General features: G+C 43.0%; 1 protein-coding gene across 2 annotated transcripts in view; it reads left to right on the plus strand.

Moving 5' to 3' along the window:
- The first annotated feature begins 6770 nt into the window (after nucleotides 1-6770).
- The window catches only part of NDRG2 (NDRG family member 2), an 85532-nt gene continuing 71479 nt past the window's right edge, over nucleotides 6771-20823 (plus strand). For both annotated transcript variants that reach the window (XM_077461164.1, XM_077461165.1), the window contains exon 1: nucleotides 6771-6907. The gene's annotated coding sequence lies outside the window, so the exon portion shown is untranslated. The remainder of the gene's footprint in view (nucleotides 6908-20823) is intronic.

Genomic DNA, 20823 nt, shown 5'->3' on the forward strand with positions numbered 1-20823 from the left:
CACTGAGCGATGCCGCGGTCAACGGCGATATGCCATGAGTGGCGGCTCCCGTGCGCATGCGCAGGAGTGACGTCATCGCGGCTTCGCTGAATGACAGCGGCGGAGCAGCGAGACCCACCGAGAAGATGGATGCGCCGGACTACAGGGGACAGCGGTGACTTCGTTGGCTCCTGTGTCAGGTAAGTGACACATAATGGATGCATAGTAGTCCATTATGCTTTACCTTTGCAGGGAATGAAAGAGGAAGTAAACCCATCAGGGTTTGGGAGTTTTATTATTGTATTATTATTCAAATTAATAATTTAATATTTTTTTAAAGGTTAGGGGTTAATTATTATAAAACAAAAGAATCTGTTGTACTAAAAGCTGTACAGTTGATAAAGAAAAAGCTGCTAACACTATATTGCGGGATGCAATAATGAAAAATAAAATAAATAAAAAGTGTAGAGCTACACTTTGTATTTTATTTAAGGGTTCATTATTTTTTATTTCTGTATTATTACATATTATTAAGCAAAAATGCGCACAAAAACGTGCAAATGGTGTGTTTCCATTCATTTCTATGGGAATAAAAACGCAACAAAAACCATTAAAGCTGTCCGATTCGAGCTCCAGAAATGTTTTGAGTTTGGCTTTAGGTGACTTTGAGTGGAGATATGAACCATTGTAATAGAGAATAATAGATTTTTTTTTCTCCTCCAGTGTTTTGGAGCTTCAAGCTACAAAATACTGAAGTGTGAATGGGGCCTGACAGTAGCTGCTTAGGCTTGATTCACACCTATGCAGGTTGCAGTTTGCGTATTGCAGGTGCACTTTGCGTTTTTTCAATACACGTTTTTGATCCATTAAAGTCTATGGAACCACAAAGCAAAAAAACATCCCTGACCCTTTCCATAAAATGCATCGATGTGAACTACATCCATAGGAAACCATGTTAAATGGACTGTAGTGTGTTTCTGCAAAACTGAAAATGCACTAAAAAAATGTATAGGGATGAACCAGGCCTAAGCCACACGAAAAGCGATCCTCTGTGGATTTCTTTTTCTGAGCATGGACAAGTGTGAGCCTAGCCCAAAGGCTTCAAGGAAGCTCCCCGAAGCTGACTCGGAGTGTGCAGATATTTTCCTAAGACTTCCTACAATACGGTTCTGCAGACTCTCATTTAGACACTAAACGATCCCTTTAGCAGTGTTTATCAACCTTTTTTCAGCCAAGGCACCCTTTACAACGATGCACAATCCCAAGGCACCCTGTTCTAAAATGTAAAATACTAAACTAGTTTTACAGAACGTTGCAACATCCACACACATAGGACACCCAACGTTATAGGTGATTTATTCTTCCAAAGTAAATACACCTTTGTTTACTGGTACTGACTAGTATGCCAATGTTTCTCTTCTCTCAGTTTTTTCTCCCTCACTCAGCTAATGTAACCCTAGTGCTGATGGAGTGGGGCAAACATGGATGCCATGCAGGCACTTGATGTTCTCCTTATCATCTGATGACATAATTGGTTGTTAGGACACCAGGAGCTACGTTTGTAATGGTGCACAATAAAAACCCCATGGCTTTAGGTAACTAAATGCCAGGCTTGATCCACCTGCTGGTTTGTATACAATTTTTTTCGGGCAATTTTTTAGGCATTTTGCCAAGGCACCCCTGAAGGAACCTGAAGGAACCTGGTTGAAAAAGGCCACTTTAGCACTAGTGGAGTGGACAAACACTTGCTGGGATTTGATGATTGCAACATTGTAGATAAAAACTGCTTCTAAAAATCATACAATACTGATATAGATCAGAAGAGTTCCCAACCTTTTTAAAAAAAAAAATCGTTCTCTACAAAATTGTATTAATACGTATTATTTTTCAGAATTCTCTACAACCTCAGCCTTAAAGTGAGACTAAAGTCTTGTTTTTTTGGGGGTTTTTTTCACTTAAAAATAACAAACGTTATACTTACTTGCTCTGTGAAATGGTTTTGTACAGAGCAGCCCGGGTCCTCCTCTTCTCGGGTGCCTCTTTGGCTTTCCTGGCTTCTTCCTCCTGTTGAGTGCCCCCACAGGAAGCAGCTTGATATGAGGGCACCCGAGCCGAGCTGCAGCTCCGTGTATCCACTCAGACATGGAGCCCTGGTTCCTCCCCGTCCCCTCTCTCTCCTGACTGGCTAACTGACTTTGGCAGCAGCAGGCACCAAGGGCATCGCTTCTGTCCAAGCAAGAGTCAGGTGTACATCCCGGGTATGATCAAGTTTGAAAAATGTATAATAAATTATAATATAATAAATAACTATAAATAATTATAACAAATAATATAATAATAATAAAAAATTTTCAATAATGTAATCAAATCAAAAACACTGAAATTTGCTCAGTTGCAGAATTGTCGCTGTTGTCACTTTCAGTGTTTGATGACGGATCTCCCCACAAATCGCTATCACTCAATTCTGCAAGTGATTCTAATATATTATCTCTGTTTTCTAGTTGGTCTAAAACCACTTTTGACATAAAGGGACAGTTTTTGGTTGCTATGGACAATCTCCAAATTCCAGGCAGAAAAAACAGTATTTATAATATAAAAGTGCATGCAGGGCACTGGACAGACCACTAGGGACAAAAGGGGTGTGTCATTTTTTATACAGTACTGTAATCTGTAAGATTACAGTGTACTGTATATGTACTGTGTTTTTACTTATTTTGAATTTGGCGCCATTCTCCGTCCCCGTGCGTCGCATCGCTCGCAGGGAACGGAGCCCGGGGGAACTCAAGCACTGTGTGAATCGAGCGAGGAGACAGCTCACACACACAGCGGGGAGACATCGCAGGATCCAGGGGACGAGGTAAGTAACTTTCCCTGTATCCTGCGATACGATCCCAAATGTGGCTCGGGGTTACCGCTAATGGTACTGGAATTCCACCCTGAGCCAGACTTGGGAATATCTCCAGGGGGGGGTTAAAGGCTGAAAAAAAGGAACCCCACCTCAAGTGCATTTTTGAGAGGCACTTTCAGGCAGAAAAACATGTGAGGCGCCTAAACGCCACATTGAGGTGCTTCAAACGTTTTTTAAGTGTACATTTTTCCAGTGTTTTGGGGAAAAAAACGCTTGCTGCTTTTTTTTCCAGCAGTTCCGGCATTTTTTTTAAGCTGCCTAGTGCACATGGACCCTTAAACTCACAATCTGATTGTTTAATCTCCTTTATGGTGGGCAATACATGCTTAGAATGTATTATCCAATCAATCAAAAGGATCAAATCAGAAAGCAATTGAATTATGATAACATCCCTTCAAAATCAATATAGCCTTGGTTTATATTGGATTCAGTCAACAGAGAGTATTATCAATAGTTTTGTAGCAATCGGCAGCACTGAGATAAGTTGGGCATAAATCTGATTGCATTTTAATCGATCAGAATTTGGGGTTGGCTTGGTGAAAACGGAGATATGATCGACAACTTACAATCCTATCTTTCAACTATCCATTGAATTCCACTGCCTTGTGTGTAACATATCGATTGGTTGTGTTGTTGGTTATAGATTGATCATTTCTATTGGGAGAGATGGATCAGCAAAATAAATCAATCATTTTATGAGGTGTGTATGGTGGCCGCCATTAAATCTACCAACAACTATGCAGTCTAGCATGCCAAATTGAATTGGATACAAACTGGATAGTTTAGGTAGGTCCTCATCAGTAATGAGCGCAGGCGTGTTCGGACTAGGATCTGAGCCCACGTGTGCCACCATTCCATAGATGATTGGCCCATACAAATGACAGTTTTCTGATGGGCTCACACGTAGGTTTGAATTCTACTCGAAAGTTCCACTCCTGAGCTCATCAATGGTGCACATATTATATAGTTTTAGTAAATCTAAAATTGATTCTACAAAGATTGCAATATGTATGGTGATACACCAATCAGCCATAACATTATGGCCACTTTCAGGTAAAGTGAATAACATTGATTATCTTGTTACAATGACATCTGAAAGTGAATGGGATATATTAGTCGCAAGTGAACATGTCATCCCTGAAGATGAGTTGAAACCAGGAAAAAAAAAGGGCAAGCATAAGGATTTGAGTGACTTTGACAAGGGCCAAATCCAAATGACTAGATGACTGGGTCAGAGCATAAAAGCAAAACAAAAATGCAAGCTCTTGTGGGATGTTCCCAGTGTGTAGTGGTCAGGATTTACCAAAAGTGGTCCAAGGAAGATAGTGAACCTGCAACAGGGTCATGAGTGGCCAAGGTTCACTGAAGAACATGGTGAGTGGAGTCTGGTCCATGTTGTCCAATCCAAATAAGAGCTACTATAGCTCAAATGGTTGAAAAAAGTTGATGCTGGTTTCAATAGCAAGTCAGAACACACATCCCATTACAGTTTGTTGTGTATGGGGCTGTCTAACCACAGATTGGTCAGGTGTGCCCATACTGACCCTGACCACAGCCAAAAGCATGTTAACTTCCAAATCAGAACTCAGTCCAATTGAGCATCTGGGGGATGTGTTATAAAACCAGTCCGAACCATGGAGGTCCCACCTCACAACCTACAGTACTTAAAAGGATCTGCTACTGACACAGCATCCCTTTAAAGGTCTAGTAGAGTCCATGCCTCAACAGGTTATGGTGGGTAATCATAATGTCGTGGCTGATCGGTGTATATGTTAATGTTTACAAACAATGAAAGAAGTGTGATAAAACACAAGAATATTTGTTGATTTTTAGCAGAGCCTTTGATTAAGGGCCGGTTCACACTGCGAGCCGCGGCGAGGCGTCTCCGACTTCCTCGCCGCGACTTGCAGGGGGGGTCAGCGGCGACTTGCAGAGGACTTCTGCATAGAAGTCAATGCAAGTCGCCCCCGAAGTCGCCCCGAAGTAGTACAGGAACCTTTTTTCTGAGTCGGAGCGACTCGAGTCGCTCCTCTCAGAACGGTTCCATTGTACTCAATGGGGACGACTTGCGGGAGCGAGGCGAGGCGAGCCGTGTCGCCTCGCGCCGCAGTGTGAACCGGCCCTTAGGATAACAATATACTAAAGTACCCTTGGTATTTCATCCCCAGGGTTCCTCCCAGGTACTGTAGTGCACCCTTCCCCTGGATGTATGTATGTAGTGCACCCTTCCCCTGGGTGTATGTATGTAGTGCAGCCATGATCCTGGGTGCATGTATGTAGTGCACTCTTCCCCTGGATGGATGTAGTGTAGTGCAGCCATGATCCTGGATGTATGTATGTAGTGGAGCCATGATCCTGGATGTATGTATGTATGTATGTATGTAGTGCAGCCATGATCCTGGATGTATGTTATGTAGTGCAGCCATGATCCTGTATGTATGTATGTATGTATGTAGTGCAGTCATGATCCTGGATGTATGTATGTAGTGCAGCCATGATCCTGGGTGTATGTATGTAGTCCACCCTTCCTCTGGATCTATGTAGTGTAGTACAGGCATGATCCTGGGTGTATGTATGTAGTGCAGTCATGATCCTGGATGTATGTATGCATGTATGTAGTGCAGCCATGATCCTGGATGTATGTTATGTAGTGCAGCCATGATCCTGTATGTATGTATGTATGTATGTATGTATGTATGTAGTGCAGTCATGATCCTGGATGTATGTATGTAGTGCAGCCATGATCCTGGGTGTATGTATGTAGTCCACCCTTCCTCTGGATCTATGTAGTGTAGTACAGGCATGACCCTGGGTGTATGTATGTAGTGCAGTCATGATCCTGGATGTATGTATGTATGTATGTAGTGCAGCCATGATCCTGGATGTATGTTATGTAGTGCAGCCATGATCCTGTATGTATGTATGTATGTATGTATGTATGTAGTGCAGTCATGATCCTGGATGTATGTATGTAGTGCAGCCATGATCCTGGGTGTATGTATGTAGTCCACCCTTCCTCTGGATCTATGTAGTGTAGTACAGGCATGATCCTGGGTGTATGTATGTAGTGCAGTCATGATCCTGGATGTATGTATGTATGTATGTAGTGCAGCCATGATCCTGGATGTATGTTATGTAGTGCAGCCATGATCCTGGGTGTATGCATGTAGTGCAGCCATGATCCTGGGTGTATGCATGTAGTGCAGCCATGATCCTGGATGTATGCATGTAGTGCAGCCATGATCCTGGGGTATGCATGTAGTGCAGCCATGATCCTGGGTTTATGCATGTAGTGCAGCCATGATCCTGGGTGTATGTATGTAGTGCAGCCATGAGCCTGGGTGTATGTATGTAGTGCAGACATGATCCTGGGTGTATGTATGTAGTCCACCCTTCCTCTGGATCTATGTAGTGTAGTGCAGCCATGATCCTGGGTGTATGTAGTGTAGTGCAGCCATGATCCTGGGTGTATGTATGTAGTGCAGCCATGATCCTGGGTGTATGTATGTAGTGTAGTGCAGCCATGATCCTGGGTGTATGTATGTAGTGCAGCCATGATCCTGGGTGTATGTATGTAGTGTAGTGCAGCCATGATCCTGGGTGTATGTATGTAGTGCAGCCATGATCCTGGGTGTATGTATGTAGTGCAGCCATGATCCTGGGTGTATGTAGTGTAGGGCAGGCATGATCCTGGATGGATGTATGTAGTGCAGCCATGATCGCGTGTCCCCGTGCTGTGCTCGGTTGTCACATTACACAGATCGCTATGTCCCCATGCCTCCCTGGTCTGTGTGTGTCATTGCTATGACTTGTATGCTGTCAGATATCAGAGTCCCTGGCCTGAGTCTCATAGCAGTCTCTGTGTGCCCCTCCCCCCGAAGCCCCTCCCCTGACTGTCTCTTGCTCGGGGAGTGTCTATGTGTCTTTGTCTGGGTGTCTCTCACATCTAGCAGAGCAGACAGCTGTACACAGAGGATCGGGGAAGGAAGAGACAGTCTGCACAGGGAACCCCACATCACAGTGAGTGCCCCTTTGTGTGTGGCCCCATGGGGCCCCTTAGTGATATGCAGGGGAGTGTGACAGTATGCACGGGCAGGGGACACGGTGGCATGTGCTGGTGTGACAGATGGCAGTTTTGTGTGTGTTGTAGTGACATTTCGCGGAGCAGATGGCCTGTCTTTTCACCATCACCCCCTTCTCTATTTCTCCATCCACCATCCATTACTATTAGGATCGCTCCTCTCCCCACCGTGTATTGTACCGAGCCTTCATAATACACACCAATCATCGGATCATCACATACACACACCATACTGGATCGTGTGCAGGCACAGGAGCTCACACTCTACACCGATCTACCATAAACACACACACACATCACCCCTCCCACAAACACATAGCCCCGCCCACATTGCTGGAGCCACACTCACAAACAAGCTGTACACTGGCCCCACGTGTAGTGACAACACACCGAGCACTCACCTGACACCCGCCTACTGCATGGACATCAGGAGCCCCTTCATTACAATGTACTGCTAATAATTCCTATAGGGGGGAATCGCAGCTTTCCTTCCACCAACCTGATCTCTATGTCAAGGTCATAGATCCGACCCTGCAAGGAGAGAGAAGAGTGGGCTGCCATTGCTTCCCTTCCCTATAATGCTGCCATCCTGGGAAGTTCAACTGTGTGTGTGTGTGTGTGTGTGTGTATGTGTATATATATATATATATATATATATATATATATATATATGGGTGCTCAACCTGTTGCCCTCCAGCTTTATATAAAACTTAAATGTGATATGAGACAGCCAAATGTTTCCCTAAGGTTGGATTCAATTGGGTCTTTGCTGATACCTTATATTACTAAAAGTATTGGGACACCTGCCTTTACACACACATGAACATTAATGGCATCCCAGTCTTAGTCCGTTGGGTTCAATATTGAGTTGGCACACCCTTTGCAGCTATAACAGCTTCAATTATTCTGAGAAGGTTGTCCACAAGGTTTAGGAGTGTGTCTATGGGAATGTTTCACCATTCTTCCAGAAGCGCATTTGGACAAGAAGGCCTAGCTGTCTCTGCTCCAAATTATTCCAAAGGTGTTCTATGCTGACGTAGTAAGAGTTTCCTTCACTGGAAATAAGGAGGCCAAGCCCAACCCCTGAAAAACAACCCCACACCATAATCCCCCCTCCACCAAATGATTTGGACCGGTGCACAAAGCAAGGTCCATAAAGACATGGATGAGTGAGTTTGGGGTGGAGGAACTTGACTGTTCTGACCTCAAACCGATAGAAAACCTTTGGAATGAATTAGAGTGGAAACTGCGAGCCAGATCTCATCCACATCAGTGCCTGACCTCACAAATGCGCTTCTGGAAGAATGGTGAAACATCCCCATAGACCCGCTCCTAAACCTTCCCAGAAGAGTTGAAGCTGTTATAGCTGCAAAGGGTGGGACGACTCAATATTGAACTCTACGGGTGTCCCAATACTTTTGGCAATATAGTGTATATGGGTGCAGGGCATGCACTGGCTGGTAGACAACATTATAACATTCTATTCAACTATGTATTCTTGCATAAAAAAAGGTACCTTCTGTTGCTCTCAGCCACCTTTTAAATCTTTGTATTGCTGCTGTGTGTCTACGTTCATTCTCCATGATCTCACTGTATATAGGAACCTAGTCTCTCTCACTTGCCTGCCACCCAGATGAACTAGGAACTGTGGACTATGGGATATGTAGTGTATAGAGAACGGTGTACATGACAGCAAGTAACGTTTGCTGCTCCTTCCAAGCATATGAGGGAGAAAAGGAGAGGTTCAGGAGCCCACAATGGACACTACATGGAGGCATAAAGCACAGAGAACCAATTTCATGGAATATAAATTGCAGGGTCGTGAAGTAGGGGGTGTGTATGAATTATTTTGGGAAAATTCGGTTATTTTATTTAAATCTCAACTCCAGGAATGATCTATTTTTAAACTTACACTGATCCAGCTTGGTTACATGTAATTATCCATGTGTCACCTATGAAGGGCTGCTGGGGATGCAGAAATTCACTAGTAGTCTGCACTTCATAGGGTCATCGCTAGTTTTTTTTTTTTTTTTCTGGGTGCTGCTTAAGCAACTTGATGTCTATACACTGAAAGGGGGAGTTGCTCGCTTGGTGCCTCTGCCATTCAGCAAATGTCCTGAATTTTTTTTTTTTTTTTAATGAATACAATAATTCCCTGATTGGACGAGGTGGAGAGGAGACCTGGATGGTGTCATATTCATCACATTATCCTATCAAAGAATGCCTAGTATTCATTGAAAAAAAGTCAGACATTTGCTGAATGGCAGAGGTGCCAAGTGGAGCAGGACAGTGCTGATTGTATGTATCAGACTACTGCAGTCAATGTCTGCATCCCCAGCCATAAGGGTCCTTCTTTCTGTCCTAGTCTGTAAATATCTGGGTGGAATAGCAATGCCTGAACGTCTGTAAGCTTGTGATGGATGTCGGCTTTCCACACAGTGTGATTTTGTGAGGGTGGAGAAAGGGGGGGTGGAGAAAGGTGTAGGTGCTTCTTTTGGTTCGACATGGTGCTTTTATGGGGAAATCATATCAAAAGTGCATTTAAAAAAATGCATGAAAATGCAGATGCACAAATATGAACCTGACATTGATAAAAAAAAAAAAATCACATTGCAGTGATCTTATATTACTTTATAATAAAGAAAAAGAAGAGAATTGCATTTTATAATCTAAATCCTGTATAATAATAATTGCTTCTAATAGTGTGTGTGTGTGTGTGTGTGTGTTTGTTTATTTTTTTTATATAAAAACATGCTATTAAAGCAATTAATATTATTACACAGGATGTGTGTGTGTGTGTGTGTGTGTGTATGTATGTGTGTATATATATATATATATATATATATATATATATATGTGTGTGTGTGTGTGTGATATCCATGAACAAACCTTCTTCCTTCCCTCCTTCTTTTTATTTTATTTTTTATTTTTTTAATCTTTCGTATAAAAAAATAAAATAAAAAATATTTGACACATTTAATTCTTTTGATAATGCCAAAAGGCTGAAATTTCTTTACTCCTTGTAATGACACTAGATACTGTATGTAAGTATCTATTGGTTCAGCGCGTAAGTAGTCATTGAGTTCAGCTTACCCGCCATGCTCTTGGGAATAGTTTATTGATTTCTGTCTTGGCTAATGCATGATAAGAGCCGCCCATATGACCTAGTGCTTTTAGTCCTGTAAAAAGGACACTGGATTGCTATTGTTTTTCAGCTGATTTGTGTATACCAGTACAGAATGCAACAGATGTCCATTAATCAGTGTTGGGGACATTCAGATAAGTGTTACATTGCAATGTATTGGGTAATACAATTACATAAATGTCCAGGGTATATGGGTAATAACAACAATGTATCTACTTCTTAACCTGTATTTAAATACAAATACTGGAAAGCTAGTAAAATGCCTATGCATACACGTGAACATAATTAACAATACATCAAATGCAGCAAATAAAAAGAAAAGAAAACCACAATTTTTTTTTTTTTTTTTTAATTCTTTTAAAGTGTTGACTTGCTCTGTAAAAGCCTTTCATGTGAATGAAGAAATAGACTATGTAAGTAGAATGTGCATTAAGAAGTTTGCATTTCGCCGTGTACCTTCACCCTGACAACCTCTCTGCAAGGGGCATAAAGATTAATAGGTTGCAAGCTTCATTAAAACAAGGATTGATGTAGCTGGTTCATTGTTCTGTATGTTTGCAGATACATGTTTAAAGCAGGGTTGGATATATGCCAGGTAGCCATTGCTCCATAGAGATGACAGCTGGCGCCTTAGGCTACATTCACACGGGCGATGGAGTGCAGATAGTTTGCGGTATTCAGAGGCAGCCAGACGCCACCTCGTGGATCCTCTGTGCTATGACTGCATACAAATGGGCCAATTAGCTGTGCCCTGCAGAAATGCCAACCCTGGACACATCCAGGATCAGTCAGAGGCTCTGTTTTTGTTGGTGCTCAGACAAGCAGTTGCATGCAAACAGTGGCTATGGCAGCCATAGCTTTGTACAGTGTACAGATTTGACAGCCGCTGCTGTTTGCACACATTGTATGCGGGCAGCATTAAAAATCACCAGCAAGAGCTTGATACTTGCCAGCCACGGCTGCTTTTTGGCCCCTCTGAATGTAGTCTGACTTTTTTGAGGTTTTCTTTCTCTAGTTGCCAATGGCTTTTTATTGCAGGCAGACCCGATCGGACCCCCCAGTCTCTTCTATGGAGCAGCGGGTATTAACAGACATGTTTCACGAACCAGCCATCCACCTGCTCAGAGTCCCTGCTAAGCAGGCGGACTCCAATGGAGCCCACCCCATGTGTAAAGGCGTAAAGGTTGCTCCTAAAAAAAAATCCTGCTGGCTCCTAGATTGGACAGACTAAAGCCTCGTATACACGATCAGATTTTCTGATGGGAATTGCGTGATGTCAGGCTGTTGGCGGAAAATCCGACCGTTTGTACACGCCATCGGACAATTTTTGTTGGATTTTCTGCAGACAAATATTGGATGGCAGGCTTTAAAATTTACCACAGACAAATGTCTGTTGGATTTTCCGATCGTGTGTACACAAGTCTGTCAGACAAAAGTCCAAAGTACAAACATACATGCTCAGAAGCAAGGACGAGCTGGAAGCGGTCAGTCTTGTAAACTAGCATTCGTAATGGAGAATTAACATTCGTGACGTGGTAAATTATGAAATCTCGAAATACAGCGCACATTCTCTTCTTCTTTAATGAGATAATAATGAAACTGCTTTGCTGGTGATACTGATGGAGTTCTGCCAAACATGTCTAAGGCCCCTTTCACACTAACGTCCCGTTCAGGCCCGCCTGTCAGTTTTTCAGGCGGACCTGAACGGGTGCTCCATAGAGCTCTATGGAGCGTCGGATGTCAGCGGTGACATGTCCGCTGACATCCGACCCGCTCCGATCCGAAAAAGTGTGACGGAGGAAAAAGCTATTTTTCCATCCGTCTGCGGATCGGATCGGGTGACGACGGGCACTGCGGTCCGTCGTCATCCGATCTCCCATAGGGGAGAGCGGCGCTGTGACAGGTCCGTCCCTGCACAGTGTGCGGAGACAGACCTGTCATCTCCCTGCTCAGCGGGGATCGGCGGAGTGATCCCCGCTGAGCAAACGGACATCCACGGGGCGGATCAGAACTGATCCGCCCCGTGTGAAAGGACCCTTAAAAGGCTTTTATTTTCTAGTGATATCAAGAATAATAATATTATTATTATTATTATTATTATTATTATTATTATGCTTGTGTGTTTGGTTTTTTTTTTTTCTGGGCAAGTTACCGCAACACCATTATCCCATAGTTTTTAAGATCAAAGATACAACTGTTGGTGTCCCTGGTTAATTTTACATTGTATTTTTTTTTAAATGTAACTGCCTACTCCCAAACTGTCATTTTGAAGTAAAACACATAGTCAAGTATTATTCTACACATTCTTTTTTTTTTTTTATTGTGCATTAAAAAAAGAGAACCAATAAAATTAGACATGCTATCTGCCAATAGAATTTAACCAAAAAGTGCATTCTATGCATCCAAAAATCTAGAAAATAGAATAAATCAAATCATTATTCAACCAAAAAATAAAATAAAAGCCTCATGCATATGTCCCGCTTCTTGATATAGGGGGTCAACAATGCCAAGAGTTGGTGAAAGCAGGGGTCCGTCATCCGGAGATAATTCTGAAAAGCATCCGGATTATTCTACTGGAGCTTCCGCAGCAAAGGCATATGACATAATTGGTCCAATAAATCCTCCTCCTCCTGTTCCTGGACTGGACTTGGGTCAAAGCAATAACTCCAAGGCCAATAATAAATAACACTTTATTTCCTCCAATTCCGCGACATGGCTGGTTGACGAAACGCTGCTCAGAAACTAAATTAAAAGCGCGAATCAACACTCTCCAAACTTCTACTAACACAAAATTAGCAGGAGCCCAAAGGGTGGCACCTGACAATTGAACTTCCTCTTTATCAGCTCGTAGAACGTTGCTATATTCGTGTTTGTTGGCAGACAATTGTGTGCCGTTTGTATGCAAGACAAGTTTTTGGCCAAAGTCTGAGGCTTTGTCTGAGGAAAATCCAATCGTGTGTACGAGGCTTAACTCCTGAATTCCATATTAATTTGCCCACCCATGATTTGTAGGGTCAGTGTATCTCAAACTGAGATCTTATTTTCTGGTGGTTGCTGTAGCATTAAATCAATCCATGCTTCTCCTTTTTTGTCTGAAGTTTTCTACATTTGAATTCTCAAATCTGAATGAATGGTGTAGAAATTACAGAGGGGTCCACATTCTGTACTGGATCTGTAATATACAGTATATGGAATGAAATGAAAGTTGCACATAGTTTTATTTTATTGCTTTGTCTTGTTTTTAATATGGGGATTTTTTATATTTTGGTAGAATTAAACCATGTATGGTAAATGCATAGTTGATGATGGTGATGTATGAATAATGTGTGGAGTAGAAATGTAATTTCATTGTCGTCATTGTAGAAAAAAAATTCACAACCCTTATCTATCTATGTATTTGGGATGATTTTGTAGCACAAGCAGTTAGACGAGTTTGTGTAAAGAGATTGAGGGGAGGTCTTGGTACTGGGGTCTTCAAGACATAAGAAACCAGCTGTTAAATCTAAAGCATGGCCATAGATGGATCATAAATGGTCTGGTTCAGCAAGGACTGGCCAGATATTGACCCAGCTATGGCCATTCCCCGCTCAAGAGATGTCGACCTAATGATCCAATATTTCTTGATCGGGAATGTTGCAAAATTAATCTTCGATCAGCGCTCCAGCACTGATCAGTGGAAGAGTCCCGCCTGTAAAATACAACAGCACAGTAGGGTGGATTCCTCTATCCACCATGAATGTGTGGATGTGGAAATTCAGCTTTAAGCTAGTTATCTATGGCTAGCTTAAAGCTGGGCATACACAGAGCAAATTTTGACTGGTTGATCATGAAGGGTGGCCCTGTTGGCCTGTTCTGCCTGACACGTGCAAAATCGCAGGAGCAGAGTGGAAAATTGTTGGATGAACAATGCTTGTGTTCTGTCAAAAACTGTCCGGCCATCGGATAGTGTCCGCCCCATACTGCGCAGGCGCAGGGCTTGCGCAGTACGGGGGAGAAGGAGAACGGCGCCTGCGTACTGAGTCCAGGTGGAAGCCCCACCATCCAAGTAAACATACGGTAGCACATAGTAACAGGGCCTGTTGCTGGCTCACTTCGATCGCCACACTTCGGGCACGGCCTCGCTTCGCTCGGCTATTTTTTATTCTAACTCTATGTCCACTTGGATGGTGAGGCTTGAACCTGGACTCACTGCGCCGTCCTCTTCAGAGACTTTCGGAATCTTCTTGTCCTCCGTACTGCGCAAGCGCAGTACAGGGCGGACACTATCCGATGGGGGACAGTATTCAACACATCACCGGCATCCAATCAGATGCAGGCATTGTCTGCGTATTTTGGCAGCTGGCGGCACCAGCTGTTAAGCAGATCTTCTGCTGCCGATATCCTATCCTATCTGCACTCTTTAGCAGTGCTGGATAAACTTGTTTGATCTATGGGCAGAATAAGCCTACCGGTATTCACAGATAAAATATGCTCTGTTACTTTTAAGGGGATAATTGCTTTAATAGTATATATGTAGTTTGATTGACCCGGGATCCATAATATAACGCCTGGATGGATGAAAGTTGTGTACTCAATGGGCTTCTCTAGCCCTGTGTATTTCACAATTATTCTAATATACATGTAGATGATCATATAGTAAGAAGTCTAGCTTAGACTAATGAAAACTGATTGTAAAGCATGTACATAAATCTAAATGTATGTCTTTTAAAAATAATTTTCTTGGTAATTTCCATGCGCTGAGTATGAATAGCAGGAGAGTGATGACATGTTATTGCCTTGCAGCATGCTTTCCCTTGTTACATGCCAAGCGTAATGCTGGGCAAACTACAGTGACATAGAGGAGAGGCTGGGTTAGATAAATGACTGAACTGCCTGAAGCCAATTGTGTATTTATTCCAGATTTGTGTACAGTTTGTTCTAGATAGGACTGGTCCTGCATTGAAAGGCTGCATACCTCCAATCAGTCTTGTTACACTTGTTATTCTTCATTCACACAGCAAATTGTTGCAATTAAAGGACGCTTTGCGTGAGAATCGTCTTCTTAAAACAGGGAGAACCTGATTTTTATTTTCCTGGCAAACTGAGGAGGAGATCTACGACTTTATCTGATGGGTAAAAAGTCCTCTTTTGGGGGTTTTGATAAAATCTAGAAATTTCCATTCCCAAAGAAATGCATCCATTGGTTTCATTTGTGATCTTCCTAGAAGCTTCTGGAGTTCCAAAACACTAGGGAGTACTTAGTACTCTGCTAAAACAAGAGCTTTTCCAGACTGACAAATGGATTTCAGTCTGCCGCTAATGCATTTTTTAAAGTTTTTAGTCAAAACAGAAAAAAAAAAAAAGCCTAAATCAGTAAAAGGGACGTGACTTACTATTTATCTGATGTGTCCCTTGTGCTGCTTGGCTCTTGGATTCCTAAAAAAATCTTCATCCTCTAACCCACCCGCCTCCTTAATTTTCTGGTGCGGCAGGGGTTAACAGGACCAATTAAGCTGGCAGTTTTTCATCAAGAGTGCTTGACTATGCCCCCCCCCCCCCCCTTTCCATCCAGCTCCTCCATTCATAGAAGCTGTGCTACAGCATCAGAGGCTGGGTTCACACCGATGCAGATTTCACCGCATCCAATTCGCATGATGGGAGATTGTGACTGGCTCTCTATGGAGCTGGTTCACATATCTCCGTTGCGGCTGTGGAGTGGCTTGCACAGGAACGCTGTGCGTCTTTGGCTAAAAATTGGCCCTGATTCGGCCCTGAAACGGAGAACATGGACGCACCGGACCTCTGCTGTGAGCAGCATCCATCGGAGGAAGATTGAAATCGGTTCACGTTGTTTCCAGGGGAAAATGTTTAGTCCTCATTTACGTGTGTGTGTGTGTGTGTGTGTGTGTGTGTGTGTGTGTGTGTGTGTGTGTTTTTCAGCTTGTTTCCTATGCCTAACTCAACATGTGGAATCCCATTCTTTCTGATGGTCCTTGTTCACACTTCTAAGCTCAGAAAACAACATGAGATCAGGGCCGTCTTTAACACAGGGCAAAAGGGGAAGCTGCCCTGGGCCCAGTCATTGTGGGGCCCAAAGCTGCTGTCCCTTGAGCTCACCCTGCCCACAAATAGTTGATAAGTGGATTCGGGAGGGCCCAAAAATTTTTTGCACAGGGTCAAATTAATAATAAAGACGACTCTGCATGAGAGATATATATATATATTTTGCCACCCTAGATTTCAGTGGGTGCACTTAACACCTGACCCACATGCATGGGGAACACTCATCTCTAATGTCCTTGGCAAGCCCAGAAACAATGCTTGATCCTCTATAATAAATGTGCAAAAACAGTCACAGAGCTTGTAAAGCGTCCGTTTTAAGTCAGAAGAAATTCCCTCTGCTCAGATGGCAATGCAGATGCAAGCTGAACTGAATAAGTATGAAATTGTCAGACTTATGGAAGTCTGACAATTATGAGCTAATACCTACCCATTCTGCCTGTCAATTTGTGTTCCTCCAGCATTCTGACCACGCCAAGCATGGAAGCAGATCTTTGCTGACCTGGTCAGTTTGTGTAGTTTAGGAGCTAAAGAGTGCCATCTTGACACACTATGTGCCCATTGCCAGCCTTATTAATGTGTCCCTTGCCCAGCCCTGCTTATTTTGATTGACAGTGGCTCGTAGAAAGATCTGTGCTATCGGAACCAGCAGCCTGTAGTAGTGTGGGTTGCACTGTGAAATAGAACATCAGTAGATGGGGAACTACATTCCCTGCCAGCCCATATGTCATGCTGCCTATCCTCAGACAATGCTGCCAAGCCCCCCCCCCCCCCCCCCACACATAGTAAAAGCTGGAAAATGAAGCCTGTGTGGTCTCATGACCATGGAATAAAGGTGGCATTTACAGGAATTTCAAGCTTTATTTTTAGCTATGGCACTGTATGGGAGATGTAGGGATGTTTTTTCAGTTGCCTGATGTGATTTAAAATAAGTGACTTCACATAAGCTTTAAGAATCATCACTCAAAGCATATCTAGACCCAGGACTAAAAATGTAACCAGCCCTTAGATGTGGGGGCTGCAGTCATTTTTAGTTTTTTTTTTCAGGCTTTTCCTTTTATTTTTACCTGCTACATTGTGGCATCCTATTTATCTGAATAGGTGTTGTCACACATTGCAAGTGCGCCTATAACTTTTGCCATTGCGAGTTCCCTTTTGGAGGCTGACATTCAACTGTGTGAATCTGGCCTTAAAGGGGTTGTAAAGGTAAAAGTGTTTTCACCTTAATGCATTCTATGCATTAAGGTGAAAAAACATCTGACAATGCCGGCTCCCCCAGCCCCCTCATTTTACTTACCTGACCCCCTTGAAAGTCCCGCGCTCGCCTCCGACATCCTCTTCGCCCATCAGCCTGGCTTGATTGGCTACAGCGCATGGATTGAAAGCAGCGCAGCCATTGTCTGGTGCTGCTGTCAATCACATCAATTGATGAGGCGCGCCGGGGGGCGGGGCCGAGTGATACAGTGAGTGGCTACGGCCGCCAGCTGTATCACGGGAGCGTGCCCGCAAGCACGCCACATCATGCGAGGGAGCTCGCATGAAGTTGTGGAGTCCTTGCAGGAGGGAGCCGAGACAGCTGCCTAGGGACCCCAGAAGAGCAGTTTCGGGGCCACTCTGTGCAAAACGAGCTGCACAGTGGAGGCAAGTATGACATGTTTGTTATTTAAAAAAAATTTAAAAAATTTTAATAAAAATTATTATTTACGGTTCAAGTCTTGTTCCCTTTTATATATTTAATTTATATATTTAGACATTATATTATTATATATGTCATTAGAATTTGTATTTTACAGTCCTGTCCCCTATGGTACAAAGTACCTGTAGTACTTTATCCCTTGTTTTCTAGGTGCTTTCTAACCCTAATATATGAATTTCCAGTCTGCCTCTCTCCCATCCTGCTGTGGTTGAGCCGAAAACGGTTATGAAGAACATGGCTCCTGTATAACTGCAGTTTGTCTTGGCTGTGAGCACTTTCCAGAAACAAGCAATGGCAAGAGGAATGCAAAGGATGACACATCGCTGAAATCTTTACCTGTATGATCAGCTTTAGTGATTGGCACTGATATCTCATTGTTGAGGTGACATCGTGTTGAGGTCCCACTAGGCATGCATATTATATATATATATATATATATATATATATATATATATATATATATATATATATATATATATATATATATATATATATATATATAATATTATACTGTGATTCTGTACTTGCCAAATATGCTACATAAATCTCCCTCCACTAAGTTTGGCTGCAGTCATTTTAACTGTGGGCAGCTGAAGCTGCTGCCTGTTGACTTCCTGGATTTACAGAGGCATACCTCCAGCTCTGCAGCTCTCATTGGCCCTCATGACTCACCCCCCCCTCCCTTCCTGGCAAACTCTCAGGCGAGTGGGAGAGTGCTGTGCATGATGTCATAAGCCTATGCTAATGACCAGACAAAAAACAGGAAGTGTGCTGTATAAGGTATTTACTGCCAGAAAAAAAATGTTTTACTATCCAAAGTTAAAACAACAAGGGCAGAAGATTTAATAGATGGAAAGTTGGAAAAAAATAACTGAAGGTCTGCTTTAAATGAGAAGTACAGTCAAAGCTCGTTTGGCTGTACTTCTCCTGTGGATAACAGGAGAGCAGATCATTCTGCATTCTTGTGACATATTCTACACAGACAGTGCACTGAAGTCACAGAGCCAGTCCAGGCTCGGGAAAGATCATGACCATATGGTCTGGATCTGCCCACGTGCCTGGACCGTCACCTGGCTCAGCCTCTCGGCAAGCCTCTAAGAGCCTGAGCCAATCGCTCACAGCACAGCCCTGACATTTACCAGCTCTTTGCTCACAGAGCTGTTAGAACTGAGCAATTGATCGCTCAGTTCCCAGCCTCAGAGCTGGCGGGGGACAGATGCAGTATCAGTCCGATGCTGCATCCAGCTAAAATAATTCCTGTACTTCTCTTTTAGGCTGAAAATGGGGGGGGGGGGGGGGGGTAAATGCCAGCGCATTCGAGAGGAGCTGAAGAGCAAAAAAAAAAAAAAGCTGCACGCATCTAAACCCTTGTAAACGTGTCTAAATATGCCCAAACGCTAGACACCTTTAGGTATGTTTGTGTGTTAATGCATTCCAATGGGCAAAGAAAATATTTTGGCCAATAGAATCCATTAATGCTCAAATGTTTAATATGTTTAAACACATGTGCAATATGCAACTTTAAGCGCATTTCAGCTTTTCTCCTGCCAGGGAAAAAAGGTACTGTATCCAGAGGGGCCAAACAGATACCCTATGTGCACAAGGCCCAAGCTGTTTTGTTTACTCTGTGAAGGGCAGTATGAGTTGTGCTGCCATTGTGTAAACACAGGAGTTTCGTTCAAAAGATAAACGATGTATCAAAAATGTATACTTTTTAGATAATTTTGTATTTAATTACAGCCGATTTAGTGAACTTTTTACAAAACAAGAGGCATACGTTTCTATTGTTTGAGTAGCCCCTGTCTGAGGCATCAAACGGCCTCATTTACACGGGCATACCTATAACCTATCTATACACTGCTGTGAAGGGCTGCCAATGCCTGCACAGGGTGTTCCGTACATCCACTCATATGCAATCCTATTGATGTCTGTTGGGATGCAGCAGTTGCAAGGACACAGATTCACCTGTGTGCTAGGAACAAGGTGTTCACCTCCAGTTATACATAGTCCATTTGGATTTATCTCCTTCTCAACAGCCTTGTTTCTTTGTATCTTGTATTTATATAATTACAGCCATAATTTGGTACATTCCATATACAGGGACTACCTCCTTGCTGCGCAGTGGTTGTGCTTTACTGTTCCTTCCCACAATACAAGTCTGTTGATTCATTGGAAATAATGCACTTGCCGTGAGGCTGATATTTTCTCTTTATGTTCAGGATGCCTGCACTGAGAAATACACAGGCTGCCATTGCTGACCTACTCCTAGAAATGCTAATTTCCTGGCGGTCTGTCTCTGACTTCAGCATGGTCACTGACACAGAACAAGTATACAAATCAAGACAAACTGAAGTTGGAAACTCCTGAGCTGCATTCTTGTTTTGGAAGCTAAAATTGCTGAAGCTATTGAACCAGCATAACAACCAGGCATCTGCAACTGCACAGAGCAATTGAGAGCTCCCTCTAGAGGCTTACATGCAAATCTATATTTTTTCCTTGGTAATTCACTGAGAACTACAAGCTGACAGCTTCAAAGACCAGCTGTCCCCCGCCTTTTGGGACACATTACACCCATATTCGGGTGGAGGCTGGTGCATTTGTAACATGTTCCAAAAGGTGGACGACAGCTGGCCTTTTGACGCTGTCAGCTTGTAGTTCTCAGTGAATTACCAGGGCACTGTTGAATGCTGTAGGTAGTTTTCTGAGTCATTGGGGGTGATTTACTAAAACTGAAGCGCTCACAATTTGGTGCAGCTGTGCATGGTAGCCAATCAGCTTCTAACCTCAGTTTGTTAAATGAAGCTTTGGCAATATAACCTGGAAGCTGATTGGTTTCTCTGCAGAAGTGAGCCTAATTTTGCACTCTCCAGCTTTAGTAAATAAACCCCATTGTGTATCTGACTAATTATATTGGAGATATGGGTAAACAGCTACACAGACAGTCTGCAGGAACATGGCATTACACCCATGATCTG

This window comes from Lithobates pipiens, unplaced genomic scaffold (assembly GCF_037356315.1).
Source record: "Lithobates pipiens isolate NorthernLeopardFrog02 unplaced genomic scaffold, aLitPip1_a1.2 Scaffold_3, whole genome shotgun sequence".
Lineage (NCBI taxonomy): Eukaryota > Metazoa > Chordata > Amphibia > Anura > Ranidae > Lithobates > Lithobates pipiens.